Source organism: Suricata suricatta, chromosome 8 (genome assembly GCF_006229205.1).
Source record: "Suricata suricatta isolate VVHF042 chromosome 8, meerkat_22Aug2017_6uvM2_HiC, whole genome shotgun sequence".
In the NCBI taxonomy this organism is placed as follows: domain Eukaryota; kingdom Metazoa; phylum Chordata; class Mammalia; order Carnivora; family Herpestidae; genus Suricata; species Suricata suricatta.
In genome coordinates this window covers 138,832,686-138,858,511 of record NC_043707.1, presented here as the reverse complement: position 1 = coordinate 138,858,511, position 25,826 = coordinate 138,832,686, and the positions used below count along the sequence as shown (strand labels likewise).

General features: G+C 59.6%; 1 protein-coding gene across 1 annotated transcript in view; it reads left to right on the top strand.

Moving 5' to 3' along the window:
- AJAP1 (adherens junctions associated protein 1) overlaps positions 1 to 25,826 on the top strand; it is a 66,162-nt gene that overhangs the window by 11,902 nt on the left and 28,434 nt on the right.

Here is a 25,826-nt window from a genome sequence, read left to right as displayed (position 1 = left end):
TGATGATGATGATGATCACGGTGACAATGGTCATGGTGGTGGTGATGCTGGTGATGGTGATGGTGATGTTGATGGTGATAGTGGTGATAATGGTGATGATGATCATGGTGATGGTGATGGTGATGATGATGTTGATGGTGATGGTGAAGATGATGGTGGCGGTGATGATGGTGGTGGTGATGCTGGTGATAGTGGTGATGATGGTGATGATGATCATGGTGATGGTGATGGTGATGGTGAAGACGATGATGATGATGATGATGATGATCATGGTGACAATGGTAATGGTGGTGGTGATGATAGTGGTGGTGGTAATGGTGGTGGTGATGCTGGTGATGGTGATGGTGATGGTGATGATGATGTTGATGGTGATAGTGGTGATAATGGTGATGATGTCATGGTGATGGTGATGGTGATGATGATGTTGATGTTGATGGTGATGGTGATAGTGAAGACGATGGTGATGATGATGATGATCACGATGACAATGGTCATGGTGGTGGTGATGATAGTGGTGGTGGTAATGGTGGTGGTGATGATGATGATGGTGGTGGTGCTGATGGTGATGATGGTGACCGTGGTGGTGGTGGTGATGATGCTTACAGTGATGGTGATGATGCTGATATCGATGGGATTAATGATTGTTATCCTTGTGATGATTTGCTACCCAGCTTGCTGCAACATTTACTGCTCCATTCTAGGGTCATTTAATGAAGTCACTTGATGAGGTCATTTGAGGAAGTCCGGCATCCTCATCCCTGACCTTGGTGCTCTTTGCAGAGGTCTAGATGGCACTAGCTAGGAACTACTTGGGATGGAAAATCACCTGGCTCGGGCTCACCGAGGCACCGAGCTTCAGCCTCACACGGTGCTGGCAGAGGGTGAGTGTCAGATGGGCCTGAAGTTCACTTGAGGTCGAGAGAGGAGGGCTCCCCACAGGGAAGCACCGTCTTCCTGTGACAGCTCTCTTGCTGGTCATGTTCTGAGTCTGGAGTCACAAAGTCTCCTGGGAGAAAAACACAAAGTCATTTCCTGGGCTTTAATCTTAGAGCTCGTAAAGGGAGCTGTGGGGAATTTGAGCCAGCTGAGTCTGGTTATTGCTCCTGCCCACAGTGGCTCTCCTGGGCTGTGGGTGCCTGGCATACAGCTAGTGCTCATTAAAGACTTCCTGGACCTGATGTTCTCAGACCCTCCTGCTGCCACCTGGACCCTGAGACTTGCCAGTCTGCTCAGATACGTGTCCCCAGTGTCCCTATTCATAGCTCTCAAAGGTGCATCACCCAAGAGGGGCCAACAAGCCCAGTAAGGTCTCCATTGTCATTCAAGCTCTGTCCCCATTTGGATCAATCACGTATGTGTGACTCCAGGCAGCTCAAGGAGGAGATGGCTCACGTGTCACCGCAGCCCTGCCTGGTAATTTTTACGTTGGAATTCACTCATGTGTTTGCAAGGATGATTTCTAAGTCGCTTTGTCCTTGTCACCAGGGGGTCTTTGGTGTCCTTTAAGTGTGTCTAGTGTCAGCACAGGGGACAGGCTGGTGTCATCTTCCCTTACGGCGATGGCCAGCGGAGCCAGTGTCATGCTGGGAAATATCTTCTCGATGCCGGATGGACGTGGAGGGGAGTCGTGAGCAGCTGTGGCGGGAGAGATGCGGTCCTCTCCTGCTAGAAGCAATGATGGTGGTTTAAATGCTGAGCCCCTTTTAATTAACTTGCTGGTGTTTGCTACCAGGGAAGTGAATCCGTCCTTAATTTAAAGACATTTGAAGCAAATGACTCGTGAACTTCAAAAGTTTTGAGTGGCTTAATTGGGATAAGAGCATCCGCGAATGAGTGAGCGCTCGGAGCTCACGGAACGCCCTAGCCCTGCAGCGGGGGAGGCTGGCTTCAGGGTCTGATGTGGGACTTTGGAGTGGATGCCTCATGGTTTCGAGGGGCCACCTGTTGTGGCCCAGGTAGGACCCGTGTGTCTGCTGATGGCTCTCTGCGCCCATCCAGCCTCCCAGAGCACGCCTCTGCTTTCGCTGAGCAAAGCCGTGTTCACACCACATGGACCAATGAGCTCTGGCTCATTAAGGCGAGCCTCGGAATCTTCTGGAGAGGACTCTGTTCACCGGCTCCCCTTATTTCCATCTTGTGTTCTTGCTCCAGCTTGCTGCATTTAGTCTGTGTCCCCCGGAGCCTCCTCCTTTTCCTCCTGCGAGCACGTTAGGGTTCAGGAAGGCTCTTGATTTCTTGGGGGACTGCGGTGCCTGCCCCGGTGCCCTTCCTGTGGGCGCTGCTGCGTTCGGCTGCCCAGGGCTGCCCTCCTCCGCGTGGCCCTCCAGAGCTGCAGGAAGAGGCCTGAGCTGACACCCTCTACCTGGACACCGGCGTCCCCTAGGGTGGTGGGTGGGGGCGCTGGGGGAGCTGCGGGCGACCCCCCTGCCGGGATGTGTCGTCCCTACATCGGGCTCTTCCTGAACACTGGAGTGATAACAGACCCGTTTGATATGCGGTGGATTGAATTTATGGTTTTCATCCACTCACAGGGGAATGATTCTAAGCGTAGAGATTAAATATTAGACAGAACATTATTTTTAGAATTATTTGACGATGTGGAGAGGACTGATTTTGGAATTTCTGGCTTCTGATCGCCACGCAGGGAGCTGTCAGCTCCGCACTTGGTTGATATGAAATACTGCACTTGGGGCGGGGCGGGGGGCGCAGGGGATAGCAGAGCCGGTCCCTTGCTGTCTTTTCAAGGAGTTTAAAATCTATTTGGGAAAGTCAGACAGGGAAGGACACAGGTGTGCACGAGAGAGAAATGACAGTGAAGGACGGAAGCGGAGACATCAGAAAGCCCCGGCTCAGACAACTGCAGTCAGTCTGGAAACCCGGCAGAGGAGGCGGAGGCTGGTCCTGGTGGGAAGCCCCCGCCAGGTTCCCGGAGAGTGAATGGGGCTGGTCCTCACTGACCGGGGGCGTATGCCCGGACAGAGCCCTGGGCAGGACAGGAGACCAGAGCGCCCAGAAGCTCGGAGGCCTGCATGGTGGAGGCAGCTCAGCGGGTGAGCCGGGACTCAGTCTCCTCACATCTGGGTCAGATGCTGGATGACAAAATGCCTGACGGCACTCCTCCAGCTCTGAGGGGCCATAAGAACGTTCGAGGCCCTGCGCTCCTTCTGCCCGCCGCTAGGGAAATGGTCTTGACACCCCACCCTTGTGTCATCAGCAGTTCCCGTGCACAGCAAACTCTGGGTCGGCCAGGCAGGGGTGGCCAGGATTTACGAGCTGCCGGTCGAGGGTGGGAAGTCACCCTCCCCTGAGCGGGAGAAGTCACCCACCCACCCAGCCAGGCGCGGCCCTGCGTGGCAGCGGGTGTCTGACTTGCAAGGCCCCACGTGCACATACTTGCTGGGAGAAGCCTGGCTCTCACTCTGGCCGCAGGTGGGCTCCAGCGTGCCCCAGGGGTCGCCGCCCGCTTCTGGAGGCTCAGCCAAGGTCACAGGCAGGTGCATGATGGGTGTGCCATGTGGTCAGATGAGAAGGCGAGGCCTCTGGTCTTGACTTTCAGTATGGTTCAGTGAACCTTTCCCTTGGAGTCTGTTGCAGGAAGTGATGCTCAGCAATAATAGAGGATTATTTCCCTTCCAGAACTTTCCATCAGTAGCCAGGCTGCCCAGTCTGTGTCACGAGCAGTGGCAAGGCGTCTGCTGAGGTAACTGTGGACGGGATGTGCAGGGGTGAGGCTGGTGCTGGCCTGGAGAGCCCCTGCCTTGACCCCGGCCTGGCCCGGCCCCTGGCTGCCCCCCATCGCCGGCCAGGCGTGCCCTTGCTTGGCCGGGCTCCATGACCCTGGGATGTCTGGCCCCCACCTTGCTAGGTCATTCTGAGATGTAACTGAGCACAGCCCTGTGGGTATCGGGGGCCCCGGGCACGCACACGCCCCCTCGCTCTGTGGCTGCGTTGGGGACGGGGGATGGGTATTTGTGCTGGGGAAGAAACACACTCCCGCCGTCTCCTTCAGCGTCCCCCGGAGGGGAGGGCTGCGACCAGCAGGTGCCTGGCCGTCCTTGACCCGTCTCTGTCCCAGAAGGACTCAGGCAGTCGGACCCCCCAGGAAAACTGTCAGCAGAACCGGGTCTGCAGCCCCTACGTGCGGCCTGTGGGGACCTTGTGTCCGGCATCCCGGCCTAGGGGAGGGCTGGGTGCTGGAGTGCCAGTAGGCACGTCTTTTGCAGGGGCCAGCTGGTGTTTCTGCAGATGCCCCCTGCACGCATCTCGTTAACGTAGCTTTGTTCTTTGTGTTCTGGAACCTGCCCTGGGAGGCAGGGGGCTGACGCTCAGGGCGGGAGCCGCCGCCCTTTCCCTGTCATTGGGGGTCCCACCTCAGCACACACCCCTGCAGCCTGACGTATCAGGGTATCCTGAGGGGCACCGAGTCTAAGAGGACGCTGATTGTCTTATTTACTCCAAAGTTCGTGGTTCACGTATGAGGTCCAGTGATGAAGGAACCGTCTAGAAGCTCCAGGGCGGCCTGTCCGTCAGCAGAGCCCGTGCTGGGCAGGTAGAAGAGGCAGGTGCCCCCACCGGGCAGTCTCTCATTCTGGACGGACGGGCTGGCAGCTCGGGCCCCAGCCAGGACCCCGTGGATGTGTCTCAGATCCGCACCCGGGGCCCCTTCCCTGTCCCCTGCTCTGGCACCGTCTGTGGAGGGGGGGCAGGGAGAAATGGTGGCACTCGAGAGCCAGCTCCCTGCCTTTCCGGATCCGGGGCCCCGGTCCACAAGGCATATTGGTAACACCCTGTTTCTCGCCTTTTCAGAGAAAGTATAAGCTCCCAGAAGGGAGGGTCCTGTACACTCAGTGCCTTCGCGGTGATTTAGAGGCACTCTGAGGTGACGTATGACAATGCTGGTCTGTGCCCGTCTTCATAGTGAGGAGTCAGGGTGCCCCCCCGCCGTGTGGCATCCCCAGGAGCCTGAGGACAAGTCAAGCTAAGACAGGTGTGCCATCCGGGCTGGGGGGGGGCAGGTGACTTTCTGAAACAGTGGACCCTCCGGCAACATTTGGGACAAAAATAGTACAGCCTTCTCTTGATGTCCGTGGTGGTTGTGTTCTTGGAAACTTTGGTGCTTATTAAAACCGTGCAAAAAATACTCTGGGTCTGCGCAGGGAACAGAAGGAGCGTCTCTGGGCTCAGAGCATTTATAGCAGGAGGGAACAGAAGGACGCTCGGAGCCCCGTGGAACAGAGCGTCAGCCGTGGGTGAGCGCGTCTGTCCCGCACACGCGGGGCAGGGAGCGTCCTGGCCCCATGCAACTCGTGTCAGCCTCTGTGACAACCAGACGTGTCCCCCACATCCCCAAAAGCCGCCACCCCCCAGTGTCCCTGTTGTCATCCCGCCCCTGGAGACGGTGGCCCTGCCGTCACCCGCACCTACACGCCATGCAGGAAAGGACCGGCTTTCCTCTGCAAGTGAGTGAGCCTGCAGATCGGCACAGGGGCGAGTTTGAAACAATGGACGTTTGATCCCTCACAATCCAGAGGGCGGAGGTCAGCGGGGGCGGCCTCTCTCCTGCCTCTTCCAGCTGGCAGTGGCTGCGGTGTCCCCACAGCCTCTGCCTCTGTCCCCACACGGCATCCTCCCTCCGAGTCTGTGTCTCCGTCTTCTTATAAAGACAGCGGCGCCAGATCAGGGCCCACACCCTGAGCATTCCAGGCTCTCCATCTGCCGCCAGTCCTGGTGCTGCTAGAGAAGGTGGTGGGTGGGCCCAGGGGGCCAGGGGCCCAACCCTTGCCCCCACTCCCCTTCACAAGGCCGGCGCTGCCCAGAGGTTCTGGGAACCACTGGGGCTCGGAGAAAACGGAGCCTCCATATGTACAAACCGCTTTATATGAATTGAGCCTGACAAGCAGGTCAGAGACCTCTGGGTGGCCCTGAAAATCCATCCTTCACTCGCTCGCTCATCCACCTGGGATGTTTCCTGAGCACCTACTATATGGCAGGTACTGCAGTTACATCAGAAGATGACACGGGGTCCCTGTCCCCTCGGTGGGCGGCAGTCCGTCACGTAGAAACATGAGACCCACTTCAGGCACCCCCGGTTGTGGGGGGGCACCTTTGGGTGGGCTGGGGTGTCGATGCTCTAGTGGAGACCAGATGGTGGGAAGAAGGATGTAGGAGGGGAAGGGAGGGTGGCAGCCAGGAACTGCGGTGCACCGAGCATGGCAACACGGAGGAGCTGGGGTGCGGGGCCCCCTGGGCAGGGGAGGGCAGGGGAGGGCAGGGCTGGGGCTGGGGCAGGGTCTTCAGGTCTTGGAGGCTGTGGTGGGGGCGATCGTGGGGTGAACAGGGAGTGGCCTGCTCTGTGGATGCCCCTGAAGCCCCAAGTCCAGGCCAGGGGTGATTGGGAGGGTGCACGGCATTTGCTGAGGAGCCGGGCAGGTGACTCGAGGGAAAGAGAATAATCTAGAAGGCTTCTGAGATGTGTGGTCAAAGCAACTTTGCCTCCGACGTCAGTGGCGCATGAGCTGGGGTGGCCAGCAGCCCCCAGGGCCCTGCTTCCCAGCAGCCCTCACGTCGGCTTTCAGCGGACGGCATCTGTGGGCCCCTCTGACTTGTGTGTGTGCAGCTGGGGTTGGTCTGGTCTGTGGGGGTCTGCGCCGTGTCAGAGGTCCTGTGGACAGTTAATATGACCTGGAGGGAGTGTGGGTGGCATGAAGGAGGGACAGGGAAGGAGGACAGGGCCCTGGATGGTCCCTAAAGCACAAGGATGCCCGCGGAGGAGGAAACCAGGAGGATCATCCCATGGAAGCCTGGAGCAGAAAGCATCTCACAGAGGAGGAGGGGGAGGAGGAGGGAGGGAGGAGGGAGGAAGAGGAGGAGGGGGTGGAGGACTCAGAGTAGGAGGAGGGAGGAGGAGGGGAAGGACTGAGAGGAGGAGGGACCAGGAGGAGGGGGAGGGAGGGAGGGAGGAAGGACGAGGAGGAGGAGTGGGGGGAGGTGGTGGTCCCGAATTGAGGCTCCCGGAAGCAAGAGGGATGAGCGCTGAGCACATACATGACCATCACCTTTGTCCTCCGAGGAGCTGCTTGGAGACTTGACCAGAAGGAGAGCTGGAGCACATGGCGGGGCGGGAGGGGAAGGAGGGCAGGCGGCGGGAAGATGTTGAGGGGCTGGCCCAGCGGGGCTGGGGGAGGGCGCCGCGCGGAGGGCCCCGGAGGGCAAGGACAGTTGCGGCTCCCTTCGCTGAGCGGTCCGGTCCACGCCGGGGTCACAGTGGGTGCTGGTCAAGTGGAAGCGAAGTCCTTGCGCGGAGGAGGACTGGCCGCGGGGGCGGGGATGGTGCGGGACGCCGCGCCTGCGCATGCGCAGCTGGGCTGAGCGCAGGCCAAGCTGGGCTCTTGGAGGGAGCAGAGGCGGCGAGAGAAGGCAGCCCGTCTGGGAAATCCCGCTTTCCTGGCAGCAGACGCTCCCCTGGCCACTCGGGAGGCGCTGTGTGAGGGGGAGGACTCGGTGCGCTCCAGGGGCAGCGCAGGGGGGCCCGGCCTGCAGCGCCTGCGTCCCCAGGGGGGACAGACAGGGAGCACGTGTGTGGACACCATCTCAGATGGAGGGGGAAGCGTGTGAGCCAGCCGGACGGCTGGGCCGGGGTCGGATGTGAGCCCCGGGTCACGGGCAGCGTCCTCCGGGCACCCGGGAGGCTGGGCATGGGACGGGCAGAGGCGGGGATGGGCCTGGAGCTTGTGCGGGGTCTTGAGGTCCTGGTCAGGGGCAGGAATGGTGTTTCCCTCAGTCCAGACAGGAGCTGCGGGTGGGCCGTCCCCAAATGTGCAAGCTGGGTCTGTCCCCTCATCTGGGGAGGTGAGCTCGGCGGCCCCACCGGCCCTGCAACGGGCCAGAGGAATCGGACTCGGAAGAGTGCTGCCCGGGCGCGTTGTTAGTAATAGTAGTTCGGGAAGTTTCCCTGGGAGCCGGGAGGGGCGAGGAGTCTGCTTTCCGGAGCCGAATGGGGCTTGTCAGCAGGGAGGGGGTGCTGGCCAGGGTGGCAGGTTTGGGGGCCCCAAGCGATGGCTGGAGGAGGGTCTGGGCTGGAGGAAGTATCCAGATTCAGTGTTTCTAAAGGTTTTAAAGCCTCAGTAAAGGCTATTTGACTTCAGTTAGGATGAGAGAAAACACAGGGAGAGCAGAGGCACGCCCTGTGCTGAGCCGAGGGCTTGTCCCCTGGCGTCTTCACGTCTCCTTCCCCTGGGGGGGGAGCTCCCCATGAAAGGCCCACGGAGCCCCCACCCCCAGCCCAGTGTGCACAGTGGTGCCTGAGGTGGGGGTCTGTTCTGTGGTGAGCCGCCGCTCAGACCTGGGGTCCACACTGCTCCCAGCATACCCGGCAGTTCTTCCCGGACTTGTGTGCATGCTCTGTGACGGCTCCCCCTTTGCCTCTGAGCCCAGAGTCCTGACCACCCAGGTCCTGGCCTCTGTTTTCAGGGCTCCAGAGTGCGTCACCCCTGCCGCCATCCCTCCCTTAATCAGTATTTCATGCGTGGCAGCATAGAACTCTCTGGTCTCTGCCTGCACTGCTCTGTCTGCCCCATGATTGCCGTTTCCTGGTAGGTGCCTTCGTGGGATTCCCTCTTCTGGAGCATGAACAGAGCTTATGACTTGCTTCTAACCAGTAGAATATGGCAGAGGTGACAGGTGACATGATCCTGGGCTTACCTTGCATCCTACAGGATGCACTTTGCTGGGCAGACTCTCGTGGTGGCCTAGACAGAGCATCTGTCATGTGGTGGGACAGCCTTTCCGAGGCCCGCAGGCCCGGGGACTGTAGGAAGCCTGTGGCAGCTGAAGACGGTCCCCACCAGCAGGCAGCAAGGAGCCATGGCCATCAGTCCCACGGCTACGAGGAAAGAATCCCACGATTGCTGGGATAAGCTTGCAAATGGGTCTGTCCCTTGTTGGGCTTCCAGATGAGAACACAGCCTCAGGCCGTGGGGCTCTCTGGCCCCCACTGGACACCTCTGGAGCCCAGGGTCTCTGAGACCTCAAGCAGAGCACCCAGCAAAGCCACAGTGGGACTCCTGACCCACAGAAGCTTTGAGCCTGAGTTTGTGGCCATTTGTTATGCAGAATAGATGACTAATAAGCCTGGAAGCTGGGGAATGCCAGCTGGCAGGTGCAATGAGGGAGTGAAGAGTGTATGGGTGAGTGGTGGCCGGGGGTGACGGTCCAGGTGGGCCACCAGGCCCTGGCCATCCTTCACCGGCCAGTGTGACCCTTGCCTTGGCCAGTTTGGAGAGAAGCATCAGGCCCTCGGAAACTTCCATCCTGGATGCAGGCAGCTGTGCCTTTCTCCGCACTGAGCTTCCTTCCCACCTGCAGCCGGGGACCGGCTCCTCCTCTGACCCACCTTCCTGGGGGCCTGTCATCAGTCCCTCACTGGGCCAGTCACCTGGACATATGGGCCCTCAGGGTGTCCAGTGGCTTCAACCCGGGCCACAGATGCCCTGTCAGTCTTCCCATTGCCCTGATGTCTACTCCTCCCCCCGCCCCCCTGCACTGCACTGTTCCTTCCAGCTCAGGCGGGCCGGGGCCCTTGGCTGAGCTGTGTCCAGGGAAAGAGCACTGAGATGAATTATACATCAACACCAGAGATGGATCATTAATTAATAAACTCCGCCATCTCGGCTTCCCACCGTAAACAGCACCTACAGTGAATGGATAAACAGTCTGGCTCCCGGCCTGGATATTGACAAGTCATCCCTTTTCTCAAGGCAGGGGGACAGGTCAGAGTGGGAACAGCCCAGGGCCGGGTGTGTGTCCCCGCGGCTGTCACTATGCTAACCCAGATGCACTGATGGTCCAGGAGCAGGTGTAGGCCGGGCTCTCGAGTTGGAAGAGCCACCTGCCCACAAATTGTGTGCTCAGGCGCGGTGCACACGCCAGGTGTCAGGCCCTTCCACACGCTGGGTTCTCAGGCCCCTCCCACATGCTGGGTATTCAGGCCCCTCCCACACTGGGTGCTCAGGCCCCTCCCACACTGGGTGCTCCGGCCCCGCCCACACACTAGGTGTTCAGGCCCCTCCCATACTGGGTTCTCAGGCTTCGCCCACACACTGGGTTCTCAGACCTCTCCCAAACGCTAGGTGCCCAGGCCCCTCCCACACTGGGTTCTCAGGATCCGCCCACAGGCCCCTCCCACACACTGGAGGCTCAGGCTCCGCCCACACACTAGGGGCTCAGGCCCCTCCCAGAGCAGTTTTGGCTTTGTTCTTTGGCTGCTGGGCTCCCAGCTCCTCTCAGGATGACCTGCCTCTCTCGCCTGTTCGCACAGCTGCGATGTGGGGCCAGTGAATCATCACAGGACGTCAGCCAGAGCCACATAAGAGCTCCATTCGAGGGGGGCTGGTCGTTTTGTTTAGGTGCCTCTGAGTTTCCTTGGGGTGCCGCAGGCCAGACCTTTCTGGTCCCAGTTTTGCAGGCTGGAGGTCAGGATCAAGGTGTCGGCAGGGCTGATCCTTTCAAGGCTGCAGAGAGAACTGCCTCCGGGCGTCTGTTCTCTCCTCCCTTGGCCTGCGGTGCACGGCCTTGCAGGCGGCCATCCTCATCCTGTGTCCCCGTGTGGTCTTCTCTGTGGGCTTATCTGTGTCCAAGTTTCCCCTCTTTACAAGGACATTGGTCATGTTACCCTAATGGTCCATATCCATGGACCACCCTAATGACCTCATTTTAACTTGATGACACCGGTAAAGACCGAATCAGGTCACACTCTGTGTTCTGGGAGGTTAGGACTCCAGCACGTCTTTTGAGGGTAGCCCAATTCAACTCATAACGCTCATCATCGGGTTCAGGGGTGCCCAGATAATCCAGGAGGATGTCTGCTAGAGACCCCTAACTCCGTCACATCTACAAAGACCCTAGTTCCAAATATGGTCCCATTCACAGGTTCGCGGGGGGGACCTCATCATCTTTGGGAAAACGTTCAACCCTGAAAGTGTCCCCCCTCTGACCGCACCCCATTGCCAACCAAATACGGCTCATTTTGTCTTGTCTCTGAGCAAAGACATTGTGCCAGCAGACAGGGTCCTGGTGGTCCCCTGGGCGCCAAAGCCTGAGCCTGAGCAGGGAGGGGTCCTCACCCCCAAGAGGAGGTTTCTGGGGTTTCCCCTGACAGCACGTGGATTGCTTAGCATCCTATCCGAAGAGGCGGCGGGGGAGAGAGGAGGCACACACGTGCTGCTGTGTTGGTGGCAGAGGTTTCTTGTGAAGTTTGATGTTGTTGTTAACTCTGGCTTCAGGGGGAAAAATCACTCACAAGAGGCTGAAAGAGACCCGTAGACGGAGCTGCTCGGCATGGCTGTTCCAGAAGCCAGAGTCATCTGCCGCGCACCCAGCCCGGCACCTGTGGAGGAGGCGGGTGGCGGGAAAGCGCTTACCTCCCTCTTGATCTTGTCTCGTTTTTACAAATTTTAAAGAAAAGCAAAAACACAAGCCTCTACTTCCGCTGGATCTGTCTGTTCGTGCGGATCGATTCCCGGCAGGCCGGCCATCTTTCCTGCTCACCCAGATTCCCACGTGTCGAGGGCCCTCCCTGCCCTGCAGCCGGAGAGGGCGCCATGGAACCCACAGCCCACCTTCCGGGCCAGAGTCGAGGGGAGACGCACCCCTCCCAGTGGGAGAACAGCCACCTTCAGCCCCGAGCCCGCAGATGCTGGACAGAGAGGCCCGTTTCCTGTTGAGACCAGTGTTTCTAGAACACCTGTCAGGCGCACCTGGGAGCTGGGCAGCCAGGGGGGCACAGGGAAGCACAGACACTCACCCGGACCCCCTCCTGCATCCAGTGCTTGAGCGTCTTTCACCCTGACCTGGCTGGATCAAACCTTGCCTGCACCCCTCCCCGCCCCCAGCAGAAAGCCTGTCGCTTCTTCCCTGAGTGTCTTCCCTCCGTCTCGCTCATAGATTCAACTCCCAGAGTTAAAAGGAGGTGGGGATCGCAAAAGCTTTTACCATGAGAACATTTTTATTGCTTGTGTTTTTTTTTTCTAAAGAGCTCAGACTCCTTCAAGAGGCTGTCATCTCCGAGCAGCTCTGCAGCCCCAACCTTTGCATTTTTAAGCGCCCCCAAAGAGTTAAGAAAAGTACAGGATATCAAAGCATCCCATTGTTCATGTTAAATATATACAACTTAATTTGTCAATTATACTTCGATAGAACTGCAGGGCGTGGGGGGTGGAGCAAAGAAAAGAAAACTGCAGGAGGAGGTGGGCAGGCAGGGGCTGCGAGGCAGCAGGGCTGGGATGAGGTCGGCCCGCACGGAGCACGCCCATCCGGTCGACCAGATGGAGGAAGGAGCAGGTGCCGGCAGGGCCCAAGGTGACGTCCGGAGACCCCTGCCGAGCGAGGTCATTCTGACTCCCGTGCTGTGTGCACGGCGTGCCGGATGGGCTAGCACCTCGGGGACGAAGGCAGAGGCGCTCACACGGTGGCCTCTTCACCTGGACGTTTCTAGAGGACAGCCAGAGTCACGCCAGGCTTCTGGGAGGGTGCCCTCCTCCCTTCCCCCCGCCTCCCTGTTCCACCTGTCCTGGGAGGCTGGGGGCTCAGCAACAGCTCTCCTCTCCCTGCTGCCCCTCCCCCGACACCCCCACCTGGAGCCAGGGGCCTCTCCTCCTCTCTCACTGACAGAGGGGAGGCGTGACCCCAGACATTAGGAGAGGCAGCAGGATGTGCTTTTTGGAGAGAGAGGCTCCACCAGGAGAGAGGGATGTGCGTGTCCGAGGGGCCGGTGAACACACCTTCCCCGGCCTCTGTGGGTCCAGGGACGGGCCTCCTGCAGGCCCCTCACTCACAGAGCCCCTCCCCTGCAGGGAGGGGATGGCTGCCTTCCCCAGAGAGCCTGAGGAGGAGGGATGTGGCCGGAGGTAGGAGCCTTGGAGTCTGAGCATACTGGGAAAGCCATGCGGACCCCGGGGACCTGGCTGCCACCTCTCCCTAGGACCTGTCGGAGCCGGGCCCTACACGCCAACCTGGGCGAGATGCAGCTGGGGGTGGGGGGAGAGCTGGCACACAGATGCTGGTGCGCCCACCCCCACCCCCGCTGCTCTGCCCCCGTGGGGCCTCCTCGGACCCCCTGAGCGCCTGGGGTGGGCCATGTGGCCCCGGCCTCTGTCACATCCATAAAGTGGTGCACAGCCCGTGGGTGTGGGATTTGACCTGGGTGCCTACCTGCGGCCCCCTCTGTTCCAGACCCCCCACAGATGAGCTGAAATAGGATTCTGGGCTCCTCTCTACCCGACAGGCCGCCTCAGAGCACACCGGCACGGAGGACAATTAAAAAGCTGTTAAAACATGTGTTTTCACATTGGGAGTTTTTGTGGGATTTCCTGGCCCCCAGCTGCGGGCCGCCTCCGCCCCAGTCTTTCCTCTGCTCTTGTGGAGGCCGGGCAGCAGGCCCCCGGGGCTTGGCTCAGAGTTTCAGTTGATTGACTCTTTACAGGAAGGTTACATGCCCCCCCACAACTGCCTGCACACCCTGAAACTCAGATTCCACAAGGGAAATGTGGGTCTGCCCTTACCCAAGGCCCCACCTGCCCTGAGACCCATCATCTCCAAGCCCCGGGTCTGGAAGTGGGTTCTACAGTAAGGAGAAGCCGCCAGAGCATCCCCCGTGCGAGCCGATCCATTCGGTCCCCGTTCACTTAGCCGAGCACAGGACACTGAGTGCCCAGCGCAGTGCTGGGGCCGGGGCCTCGGACGCAGCAGGGCCCCCTGGGTCCCAGCCTCGTGTAGGTGCCTCCAGTGGGAAACAGGTACAGCCAAGCAGTCACCTGCCTTGTTCTGAGAGACCCCATTCAAGGAGAGCGAGCCCTGCTCCCAAGCCTGGGAAACCCCGATGGGCACGCCTGGGGGGCAGGTTCGGGGCGTCCTGACCCACCCGTGGCTGGTCCAAGATGAGCGGCAGGGGCAGCAGAAGGCCACTGTGACTTGTGCTAGTTCCCAGAGACCAGAGAAAATTCTGGCGTTATGATCTGCCCACACGCCGGCGTCTGTGTCAGAGCCAGAAATAGAACGCGGAAGATTCTCGCTCTGATTTCTGCTCATAATTCTAGGGCAAGATGCCCTTACGAAATGTGGATCAAAGAGATGGTGAGGGAGAGAGCGGGCTGGACAGATGAGTGGTTCACGCAAGGTCTGCGCGGTGCAAGCCGGGCCCTGCCGCGCTCCAATTAGCTGCCTCTCTAAGCGATCACGTCCCGAGCGGTGACTCGGCTCAGCCCGGAAAACACCGGAGTGATTTGCAAAAGTCCCCTTCGGTCCTGACATTAAAATCCACAGCCGACCTGCAGATCTCCCAGACCCCCAGCTTGCTCCGGGTGGAGGCGAAAGGTGGCAGCCGGGCGCTGCAGACTTAGAAGGAAGGAGCCCCCCCACCCGAGTCCTGGAAAATGAGGGGGGTCGCGTTTGCAACTCCTGCCTTCATGTTAGCAGTGACCTCCGATGGGTGGCATACCCCCCCGAGCCTGGTTCTGAGTGCCTGACTTCAAGCAAATGTTGTGTCCACGCAGCGCTTCTGGGGGGCCAGGGATGCTGGCTTATTCAGCATTGGCAGAAGCACAGACAAGTTAGGTGATTTGCCCAGGGTCACACAGCCTGTGAAGGGTAGAGCTGCTTTTTGACCCTGACCTCAGGGATGTTATAATGCACATGCCTGCTGTGGTCCTTCTCCCTCTCAATCCTGGCCTCGGCGACTTGGGACAGACAGTATTTTTTTTTAGATGAGGATATGAAGACAATAAGGTGTTGGCACCTCTGAGCCGGCGGAGGTTGAAGCGGGGCCGCCTGGCCCCCAAGGCCTGCTGTTCCCAGCACCCTGAGCGAGCACACCCACCTGGGAGGGACAGCTCAGATGGGCTCCCCCAGTCTCTCCCTGGACGTGAGGTCCTGGGGCTCCCTCCTAGGTGTGGAATGAGGCCAGAGGCTCATTCTGTGATGGCCTGTTTTGCTTGGCCGTCCTGGGGGGGACGGGATAAGCCTGGCAGAGCTGAGTTGATGCGGCTGCTTTGGGCAGAACAGGGTGATCCTGAGCTGTTTCTTGGGAGAGCCTGCCCCTCCCCCAGCCGTGGCGACTGCCGGGTGGCACACCCTCCAGGGAGCCCAGGCACAGGCTGGGCGGGGGGCCTGGAAGGCAGAGGCCCCCGGACTGCGGCGAACTCTGCCGAGTGCCCTGGTCCGGCCCTCCAGGGGTCAGCCCCTCACGTCTCGCAGAAACGGAGCAGCGCCGATCGCCTGGCGAGGGAGGGGAAGGCGGGCTGCTTTCTCCTCCCCCGGACTGTCGTGAGCCGCACTGGGACGCGGCTGCCGGTTCGGGTGCGCCGCCACGCAGTCGGGACTGGGTGCTGGGACCTGGCCTTCGGCCACTTGGGTGTCACCAGAGAAACAGCAGCTGCCTCGTTGCGCCCAGTGGCCGCGCAGGGAGCAGTGAGCTGAGTGGGGCACCATTGGGTATGGGAGGTAACCTGGTCCCGGTGTCTCAGGGCTGCCCAGACCCCCACTACCGGCAAGGTGCCCACCTGGGGAGACGGGCCTCCAGCCTGGCCTTTAGCTGGTGCTGAGGACAGATTCTACTCAGCCTAAGCTGCGTGTCTTTCCTCACGTCTGTCAGAAGAGCAAGGGGCCCAAAGCCCGAGTCCCTTCCATGCGCAGCGTCCTAGCTGGGGACCACCCAGAGCTCGGGTGACTGCCCCAGGGCACAGGAAGGTCAAGGCCGAGAAGGGTCCCAGAGTTCATCCGTTCATTCATTCATTCATTCATTCGTGTCTCAGATCATCATGACCTAGTGCGTGCAGGCCGCGGTGACAGGGCCCGGAAACGCTGTCGTGAACCCGCCGGGGCCTGTTCTCGTGAGCCAGTGGTCTAGGAAGGGTGGCGATTGCCTGAAGATGGGCACCAGCAGTTACGAGTCGTCGGTCAGCAATCCAAAGGAAGAGCCGAGCAGGCGACACAGAACTTCCCCCTGGGCAGCATGTGGGTGCAGGGCACAGAGTGCAGGGGTGTGGGGTACCGGGCAAGTGGTGTGCAGGGGATGTGAGATGCAGGGGGTGTGGGGTGCAGGGCGTGTGGGGTGCGGGGGGTGTGGGGTGCAGGGCGCAGTGTGCAGGGGTGTGGGGTGCAGGGCGCAGTGTGCAGGGGTGTGTCGTGTAGGTGGCGGGATGTGCATGGGGCAGTGTGCACAGGGTGTGGTGTGCAGGGGGCAGAGTGTGGTGGGAGCCAAGGGGAAGAGTCGGGTGTGAGGGGTGGCAGGGGCCAGCACAGGGTGTTCAGGCCGTGGGCAAGGATTCCGGGGAATCCAGAGACTAGGCGAAGCCACTAGAAGGTCCGAGCTGGGGAGAGACAAGGACTGATCTCGGGGTTTCCGCCCTTGCTGTGTTTGGAAGCAGCCTGGGCCCAGCAAGACCAGCTGGGATGCAGGTGGAAGGCAGAGGTGAGGTGGGCGGGACCCGCATGCAGCCTGTGACTTATGAGACCAGCGGTGAGGAGGCCCAGTGGGAGGACGGGGACACCGCCAGGCCCCGCGAGCCGAGCCGTGGGCGCGTGAAGCCTCTCCTGCCGCCATGAGGAGGGGTGGGGCCCGCCTCGGCGTTGGGGCACGTCCAGGTGCAGAGCTGAGCGTGGGGCGGGCCGGCCGTCTGCCCCGCTGTCCCACAGGGGCCTAGGTTTCCCGTCTTCCCGGCGTGAGGCTCCTGGCACCACCCGGGGCCGAGTGACACAGGGTGCTGGTCGATGGTGCTCGGCCTCAGGGTCCGCCCAGCACGCACGGCAGGTGACGGCCCCTCGCTCTGTGTCCCCCGTGAGAATGGGAACCCGAGCTGCCTTCCCGAGCTTTCTGGGGAAATAAGTCAAAAAGTTAATTTGATTTTTAACAGATTCTTAAACCGGTTCCCAAGAGGCAGAGATCAATTTGCATTCCGTCTTCTCTCCTGAGTCATCGCGGCTGGTATTTCACATGGGTTGTGGGTATTTTTCATGTCCTCTCACTGCACAGGCATGACCCTTATGGCAGATTTTTTAAAAAAAGAAGCCATCTGAGCAAGGGGAGGAGGCAGCACACTGAGTTGGGATGTGTGTGTGTGTGTTTCCTGTTTTCTCTCGTGCTTTGGTTTCTCCTCCTCTGGCCGGGAGTGGCCACCGCAGCCCTTGACTCTGACTTTGACTTGGGTGTGGGGTCAAACACACACGTGTCAGCTGCCCGCCCATAGGACAGGGTCTCGTGTTTCCAGCTTCCGAGTCTCTCCTGGGGATAGGGACCCCGCCCTGCCCAGCGTCCACTCCGGAGCCCTGGCCCCTGGTCCCTGAGACAGCTTCCAGGCCGGCCCCCTCCCCACGGGCACCCGATACAGCTCATAGACCCCCTCCTCTTGCAAAGAGAAAAGGCTCAGACAGGTCTCCTGCCCCCAAAACACTGACAGCAGGACTGCAATGGATGTGTGTCTGCACACCATGTTCACAGGACCGTGATTCACAGTCGCCAAAAGGTGGAACCAGCCCAAGTGCCGATCGACGGATGAATGGATAAACAAAATGTGGTAGAGCCATATGATGGAATATTACTCAGCCTTTAAAAAAAAAAAAAGGAAGTGCTAACACCTGCTACAGCATGAATGAGCCATGAGGACGGGTGCTGAGTGACACGCAGCAGACGCAGGACAGATGCTTCAGGAGTCCACTCACGTGAGCTCCCTGGAGGAGTCAGTTCACAGACACAGGAGAAGGAGGGGTAGACGCCGGGGGCTGGCCCAGAGGACGGACAGCTCGCGTTTCACGGGGCCAGAGTCTCAGGTTTGCAAGGTGGAAAAGTTCTGCAGATCAGCCGCCTGTCAGTGTGAACACACTTAACGCCAGTCAGCCCACTGTCCACCTAAAAATGGTGAAGGGCAGATTTCATGTGATGGGTGTATTTTAGCACAATTTTCTTGAAATTAAAAAAAGAGGAGGGCACCTGGGCGGCTGTGTTGGTTGAGCGTCCGACTTCGGCTCAGGTCATGATCTCACAGTTCAAGAGTTCAAGCCCCACCTCGGGCTCTGTGCTGACAGCTCGGAGCCTGGAGCTGCTTCGGATCCTCTGCTCTCTGCTCACTCACGCTCTTTCTCACTCTCTGATAAATAAATAAATAAACATAAAAAATATTTTAAACTTAATTAATAAACAACAAGACCACAAGGTCTGACCGAGCTGGGTCCAGCTGAGGACAGGCTGACTTGCATCTGGCTCCGCCTCCGTCCTCAGGAGGCTGGTGGCTCCCAGCTGCCGAGAGTGGCACCTGTGTGTGCCAGCTGCCCTGGCTGGAAGCCCAGTGCCCGGTGGCCAAGCCAGGGGATGTGGGAGCAGGGCAGGGGCTGGTGGAGCGGAGCGGGCGAAGAGGAGAAGCAAAGCCACAGTGAGGGCCGGGGAGGGGGGAGGGGTTGCTTCCGGAGGTTGTACGGGTTTGTCGGTGTTGATGTCACAGAGTCCTCTGGGCTGGGAGCTTGAAACGACACAGGCCTCTTCTCTCCCACTTCTGGAGGCCAGAATCCACCCCACGCTCCCTCTGGAGATGGTCCTTGTCCTCCTTTTCCAGCTTCGGGGGCTCCTGGAGTCGCTGGGCCTGCAGCCGCCTCCCCCCAGCCCCTGCTCCGCATTCACACGGCTTCCCCCCCACCCCGCCCCCTGCCGTGTGTCCTCTCCTCTTGTTACTAGGACCCCGGCTGTTGGAATCAGTATGGCCTCCTCTTAACTTGGTCTCATCTTCAAAGATCCTTCTTCCAAACAAGGTCCCGTTCTGACGTTCTAGCTGGATGAGTGTTTTGGGGGGGAGCACTCCTCAATGCAACGCAGAGATGTTGGTGCGCGCTCACGGTTTTCCCGGGGACTGTTCCTTGGGACGTTGCCTGGCTCTCCAGCAGGGGTGGGTGACACCCCAGGAGCAGCAAGCATGCCTATCCCTGGAGCCTTGGTTTCCAGCATTCCCCCTCAAAGGACCAGGGAACGGCCTCCAGGAACGGAGCCGCGGTCGGTGCCAGTGCTGGTGCAGGGAGGTAACAAGGCAGCATCTTGTCCGGGAAGGAGGGCCGTGCTTGAGAACCCGGGGGACATGGCGGAGAGACCCGAAGCCAGCACCAGGAGCTCAGACTCAAGATAAGAGCGGAAGTTACAGAGCCTGGCACAGGGAGTGAAGTGGGGAGCCCCGGGCGAGTAAGGAGCGACAGAGATTCACGCAGGACAGTGTTGTGCCCGCCAGTGGTGCCCGAACGGGAGGACTGGCGGGCATTGACCCTCCTGCCGTCATCACAGCCGTGAACTCAGGCAAGAAACACCAACGGGCAGTAAAACCAGTGGGGGATGGCCGAGCCGGGGCTGGGCGTTTGCATCCAGAAGATGCTTATTTCCACGAAGAGGGGATGTCCCTTCCCAGGAAGGCGCTGCCCAGCCCAGAGTCCCGGGGGCCCTGGCCAGGAGGTGGTGGGCCACATGCCCACTCCAGCTGGTCGGGGTCCCTGAGAACACAGCATGGGCTCCTGGTTTCTCTCCCCTGACCCTTCACCCATGAGGAAACATGGACAAATGTACTAAAATGTCTAGGCATTCTATAGTCCTTGAAAATGCAGCGGTCACAAAAGTCCAGGAGGAGCTGGCAGGTTAGTTGAGGCTGAAGGAACTTGCAAACAAGCTGACACTGAACAGAACCTGTGGGCTGGAACCACTGGCAAATCAGAGTGGGGGTCTCTGTCCATCTTCTCCCCTTTTCTCTAAGTTTGAAATCATGTCCAAATACGAAGTAAAATAAATCACAAAATCTAAAAGCGCATCACCCTTTTCCGCTACTCCCCAAGGCCCACCCCGCACACAGGACACGGGACGGAGGTTGTAAAAGCAAAGCTCTGAACACCCAGCTCTGCTGAGGTGGGGCCTTGTGTGGCAGGGTCGGGGGCAGAGGCTGGGCTGGGGCAGGCTGGCAGGGGCATGAGGGGGCACGTCAGGTTGTAGGGAATTTGGAGAAGGGCTCAGCACGGGTGCAGAAGCACCGAAAACAAACGGGAAGCCACGGGTATCATCTGTGTTTTCTCCTCCTGAATACCCATTCACCTAGGTGTCTGTGACTGTCTGTCCTTTCATTCATCCGTCCATCTGTACATCTGTCATCCATCCACCCACCCTCCCATTCACCCATCCATCCATCCATCTGTCCATCTGTTCATCCATCTATCCTTCCTTCCACCCATCCATCCACCCAGTCACCCACCCTCCCATTCACCCATCCATCTGTCCCTCTATTCATCCATCTATCCATCCGTCTGTCTGTCCATCATCTATCCATCCATCCATCCATTTGTCCATCTGTCCATCCATCTATCCTTCCTTGTATCCATCCATCCACCCCCCACCCACCCTTCTCTCCATCCATACATTCACCTATCCATCCATCCATCTGTCCCTCTATTCATCCATCTATTCATCCGTCCATCCATCCATCCATCCATCCATCTGTCCATCCATCCATTTGTCCATCTGTCCATCCATCTATACTTCCTTCCACCCATCCATCCACCCACACACCCTCCCATTCACCCCTTCATCCATCTATCTATCCTTCCTTGCATCCATCCATCCATCCATCCATCCATCCATTTATTCAGCTGTAGGCCCTCAAATAAATGCTGAGGCTTTGCCAAGAGATCACAGTTGGATAAGCCTGAATGGTTTTCTCATTTCATCCTCTCCCCACCCCCCTCAACGAGTTTGTCTTTTACATTTTGACCTGAGCCCTTAAACGCTCTGTGCAGCTGGGACAGATTTGCAAAGTGAAGGTCAGGTTGGCTCAACCCCATCTATAGGAGGTCTCGCCAAGAACAATTCCTGACTTACCTACTCAAAATTGATTGGGGAATAATTGGCCTCCTGACTTCAATAAGGCTCATGTGCTGATTCAGGCTTGATGATATAATTACAGGAGGAGGCGGGGCTGTGGTGTGGCCTGGGCTGTCACGGCGCGAGGCAGGGACCACAGTTCAGGAGGTGAAGGGAGGGGGCATTTTTGTTCTGGAGGGAATGGGGTCTCTCTGGACAGCCTGGGGGGCTGTCGGGAGGGGTTACAGGTAGGGAGGAGAAGAGAGAGGACACAGTCACCACCCCTGTGACTTCAAGGGACATCTGAGTCCAGCTGGCCCTTGGGCTGCCCGAGTCATTTGTCAAGGGCAGCAGAGCCAGGCCGGAGCCTCACGGAACACGGTGTGGCCACGCGTACGTGGGTTTAGCCCAGAAAAACCTTGGCTTCCACGTGCTGCATGTGGCCGTTTCTCCTGTGCTCAGCCTTAAGCATAATCCGTACGTGTGTATAATGCTTCATGATTTGTAAAGGACTCTCACATTTTTTCCCCCTCTGGCAGATGAGTAGGCTGAGAATTTAAGTGATTTGTCCAAGGTCAATGAATCAATCAACAGAGCTATTATTGAGCTCTGTCAGAGAGCGCCGTGTTGAGTGCCACAGAAGAGGCTCCGTGGAGGAAGACACGGACTTGACTGAGCTCGGCCGGAGGGAGGGTGGATCTGAATGCAGATGCGGCACGTGCGTGCACAGTCACACAGCCCCACACGCGCACGAAAGCCGTCTGCACACGCACATACACGAGTATGCACTTAGGCACACGTGCCTGCAGGCTCAGCCGTTGCATGCAGCATGCACAGGCACACGCACGTTCCAGGTTTGAGACAAGCACACCGGTCTGCCCAAGGGCAGAGCAGCACCATGAAGAAGGCATGACCTGTGGGCTGTGGGGGCTTCAGGAGAGAGGCGGACCTGAGGGGCCTGAGTCCTGTGCCTGGTGGCTCTTGAGGGACCCAGAGGTCCAGACCCTGCCTGTGCCTTCTCCATCCCAGGCCGATAATGCCACCACGCCAAGGAGAGAGTCCCTTAGACAGTCTTCTTGGAAGGAAAGAACAGGATGGTCCCAGTGGGGCGTCTGGCCGCGCTTGCCCACCACTGCTAGAATTGAAATAATCAAAACCATCACGTGCCATCACGCTAAATAACAATGACAATAACGGAGGGCCACCAGAGACCCGCTCAGAAGCCAGAGTCTGTCGGAGAGTCCAGGGTGACAATTTCCGGCGCTAATTGTTCCACGCCCTCCCGCTCAGCCCGCGCAGGAAGCGGCAGGCGTGGGCTCCCGCGCTGAAGCCGACTCGGGTGTGATTCCGGGCTCTCTTCCTCTGAAGAGGGAACAGGTGTCCTGGCTTCACTGTTTTCTTTTCCCCACTATGAGCCTTTGGCTTCTCTCCATGTCTTGGGGTGTCATGCCGCCCCCACTTCCCAACCTTGACGGCAGGTACAGCTCTGGGGTGCTTTGACTAGAAAACGGTAAAGCTCAGTACGACACTGAGCAGAGGGCCCCTCTGGGGTTTCCCGCCTCTTTTCACCAGATGCTCACACCGCCCTCCCCCTGCGGGTCAGCAGCCCACTCCTTGCATTGATTTACCTCAGGCACAAATGATGCACGTCTTGGTCTCTCCTGAGCACCTGTGATGGAGCACGGAGGGTGGGGACGGTAGGTCCTCTCCGAAAGGTGTGAGGGAGGCATGCTCTCTGTGTTCAGCTTTGAGTCCAAGATAGGCGGATCATTTGGGGATCGTGGAGGGGGGGGGCGTCTGGCCAGCGGAGGCCACTGGGTTCCAGGAAACCCATTCTCCTGGACAGGGTCCCCCTCCCAAGTCCCTCCTTGCTGGGGCGAGTGGCGTCCTCAGTCCGGCTGGGACTTGAGGTCACGTGAAGAGAAGGAGGGCGTGGAATCAGGCCGAGCTGAGCCTGAATACGGGCTCCGCTCCTTTTGGGGCTGCAGCTGACCTGGACACGCCTCACCGTCCCCCTGCAAGGTGAGGCCGGCAGAGTCTGCCGTGTGGGTTTCCTGGGGCCGCCAGGAAAGAAACGGTGCTGAAAACGACAGAAGGGCATCGCTTCCCAGTCTGGAGAGCAGGTGTTTGCAGGGTCGTGCTCCCTCCAGAGGCTCTGGGGGACGATGCTTCCTGCCTCTTCCCGTGTCGGGGCTCCAGGGGCCCTGGGCTTGGGCCACATTGCTCCAAGCTCTGCCCCGTCTTCACGTGTACTCTCCCCTCCCCGCGTCTCTGTGCGCCCCGGGCCCCATCCTACGTCCAGGATAATGGAGGTTCTTAACTCTTGATGTTTCCAAAGCCTCTGTTTCCAAATAAGGTCACATTCAGAGGTGCAGGGAGTTAGGACCCGGGTGTATCTTGGCGGCCACTTTTCACCCTGCTCATGTACTTTGTAAGTTTATTTTTTTTTAACATTTTATTTATTTTTAAGGGGGAGAGGGGGAGAGACAGAGAGGGAGACAGAGGACCCAAAGCAGGCTCTGTGTTGTCAGCACAGAGCCCGACGCGGGGCTCCATCCCACAAACTGAGATCATGACCTGAGCTTAACCGACTGAGCCACCCAGGCGCCCCCTCCTTGTAGGATGAGCAATACCGCGTGGAACGGACCCGCCCGGCACCTGCTCGTAGCAGCGGCCCAACAGGTGGCGCCCGGCCATCGTCCCCGGCGGAGGCCGCGATGTCCCGCTGACTTCGCGCCTCGGCTGAGGATGCGCTGTGTGAACACAGTCGCCTTTAGTACCGACTACTTGCACCGCGCTCCGTTCTCTCGACTCCCCGTCTTCGGGGGCGCCAGCTGGGCCGTGGTTCTGCGGAAGGAACACCAGGCTCTGCGCTCCGCCTGTTCGCTGGGCTGTTCTCGGCGTGGCCTCCGGACGCGTTCCCTTCCCCGAGAAACCGCCCCAAGTTGGGATTTTAGTTGACAAGGCAGCTGGTGACCTTTGGGGTCTCTGATGAGACGACAGTGCCCCGCCGGTCACTGCTCGCCGCGGTGGGACGGCGCCAGGTCCCTGCGTCCCCGAACCCGCTGGTGGGTGCAGAGGGTGCGGATCGCCTCAGAGAGCCCTCGCTCCGCACGGCGGGTGGGTGTGCGAGGCTGTGCCACCGAGGACCCCTCCCATGAAGGCTCGGCTGCCTGACCCGGCGGAATCCCCCCTTGGCTGTTCGTGTAGCTCCGTGGAGCTGTTGTGTTCTGGGAGCTTAAAGCAGCAGAAGTGCACTTACGCAGTCGGGAGGCCGGTGTGGACGCGCCGTGGCGAGGGTCCTTCCCGCCGCATCCCTCCAGGGGGTCCTCTGCCTTCTGTGTGCGTGTCTTCTTGAAAGGACGCTGGTCACATTAGCATAGAGGTCACCCTGCTCCAGTAGGACCTCATCTTAACTTGTCACATCTGTGTGACCCTGGTCACATTCCAAGGCTCTGGGGTTGGGACTCCAGCCTGTCTCTTGGGGCGGGGGGCACCCGACAAGTAGTCTACGCCCCTGCACGCGCCAGCCGCCCGCCACACCCCTGCGTGCGCGCCAGCCTGGGAGGCTCCTGGCATTTCAGCCCCGTTAACTTTGCCTCCCTGCTTGGTTGTAAAGAACGTGGGGAGCTCGAGCAGCTGACAGGACGCCCCCAGGCCCCCCAGGCCCCCCAGGCCCCCACCTCAGCCTCGTCTGGGGCAGGAGTCCAGCACCGCCGTCCAGCTGTGCTGGTTTCTCGCGGCAGAGATGCGCCTTGGAGAATCACCTTGTCCTGGAGCCTTGGCCTTTTTGTCTGCAAAGCTCAGATTACGCCCGACTGGACGCCATCGGGGCCTCTGCAGAGCAGGGGCAGGGATGCTGCAACCCCAGGGCGGGGGGCCGCTTGGACTGCAGGCGCTCCTGTGCATTCGCAAGCTCTCGGCGGACGTTGACCAGGAGGGAAGGCCGTGGGGGAGGCATGAGCGGGTACGAGGCTCTGCAGGTGACATGACGTGTTCGCTGTGTCTGCGTCCCCACCAGGAAGGCCACACAGAGGGACACAGCGACTGCGATGCTGGGGGTGCGCGGGCCCCTGCGTATAAGGGAGGGCGTGTGCGTGTGTGCGTCGTGTTTGCCCGTGTGCCTGCACACGTGTGCACCAGAGGAGACGTGAGGTGTGAGGCATTCACAGTGACCTAGGAGGTGACCAAAGGGACCTGACAGGTGACCTCGCCACCCTCATAAGTCTTTTAAAAGGGGATTCTGAGCCTGCGTGAGCCCTGTGCCTGGCAGGGCTGCCCTTACATGCGGAGCCGCCGTCCTAGCAGACGAAGACTAGCAGGTTCCCTAAGTACAGGGCTGACATGGGGCACGCGCCATGGCGGGAGGCACCCCAAACCCCAGAAATCTCCCGTGGGACCCCTTGGTTCTCTCTCCCTACGGGGGACCCTGCTGTCACCTCAGGAGGAGGGCGAGGGGGGCCCCTGTCTGGTCTGACTGGACTGGAGAGGACAGGCTCTAACCTGAGAGAGAGACAGAGAGACAGAGACCGAGATACAGAGAGACCGAGAGAAAGGGAATGATTTGCCTGCTCATCTCCAACACCCTCCAGTGTCCCAGGAAGAGGGTGACGGTTCAGATAGGGTGGCCCAGAGGCAGGGACGAGACCCCAGCACCCTGACCCGGGCTTGGGGGACGAGTGAGGCAGAGTCAGCTCTTGCTGATTCCTGTTGCAGAATCCAAGACTCGGAGTGGTCAGCCCATCTCCTTGCCCAGGGGATCTACGCCGGTGGTGACCAGGCCACTTCCAGAACCCGCCTGGTGGCCCGAACCCAGCCCTCCGTTGCCCCTGGGTGCTCCCGTTGCCAGTGACCCCCACGGGGCCCCCCTGGACAGGTGCACCTCCCACACCACCCGTTTCTTTTTCGTCTGCTCACTTCTTCGCCTCCACCCGGAGATGATACCATGGTTGCCGCATCTGGC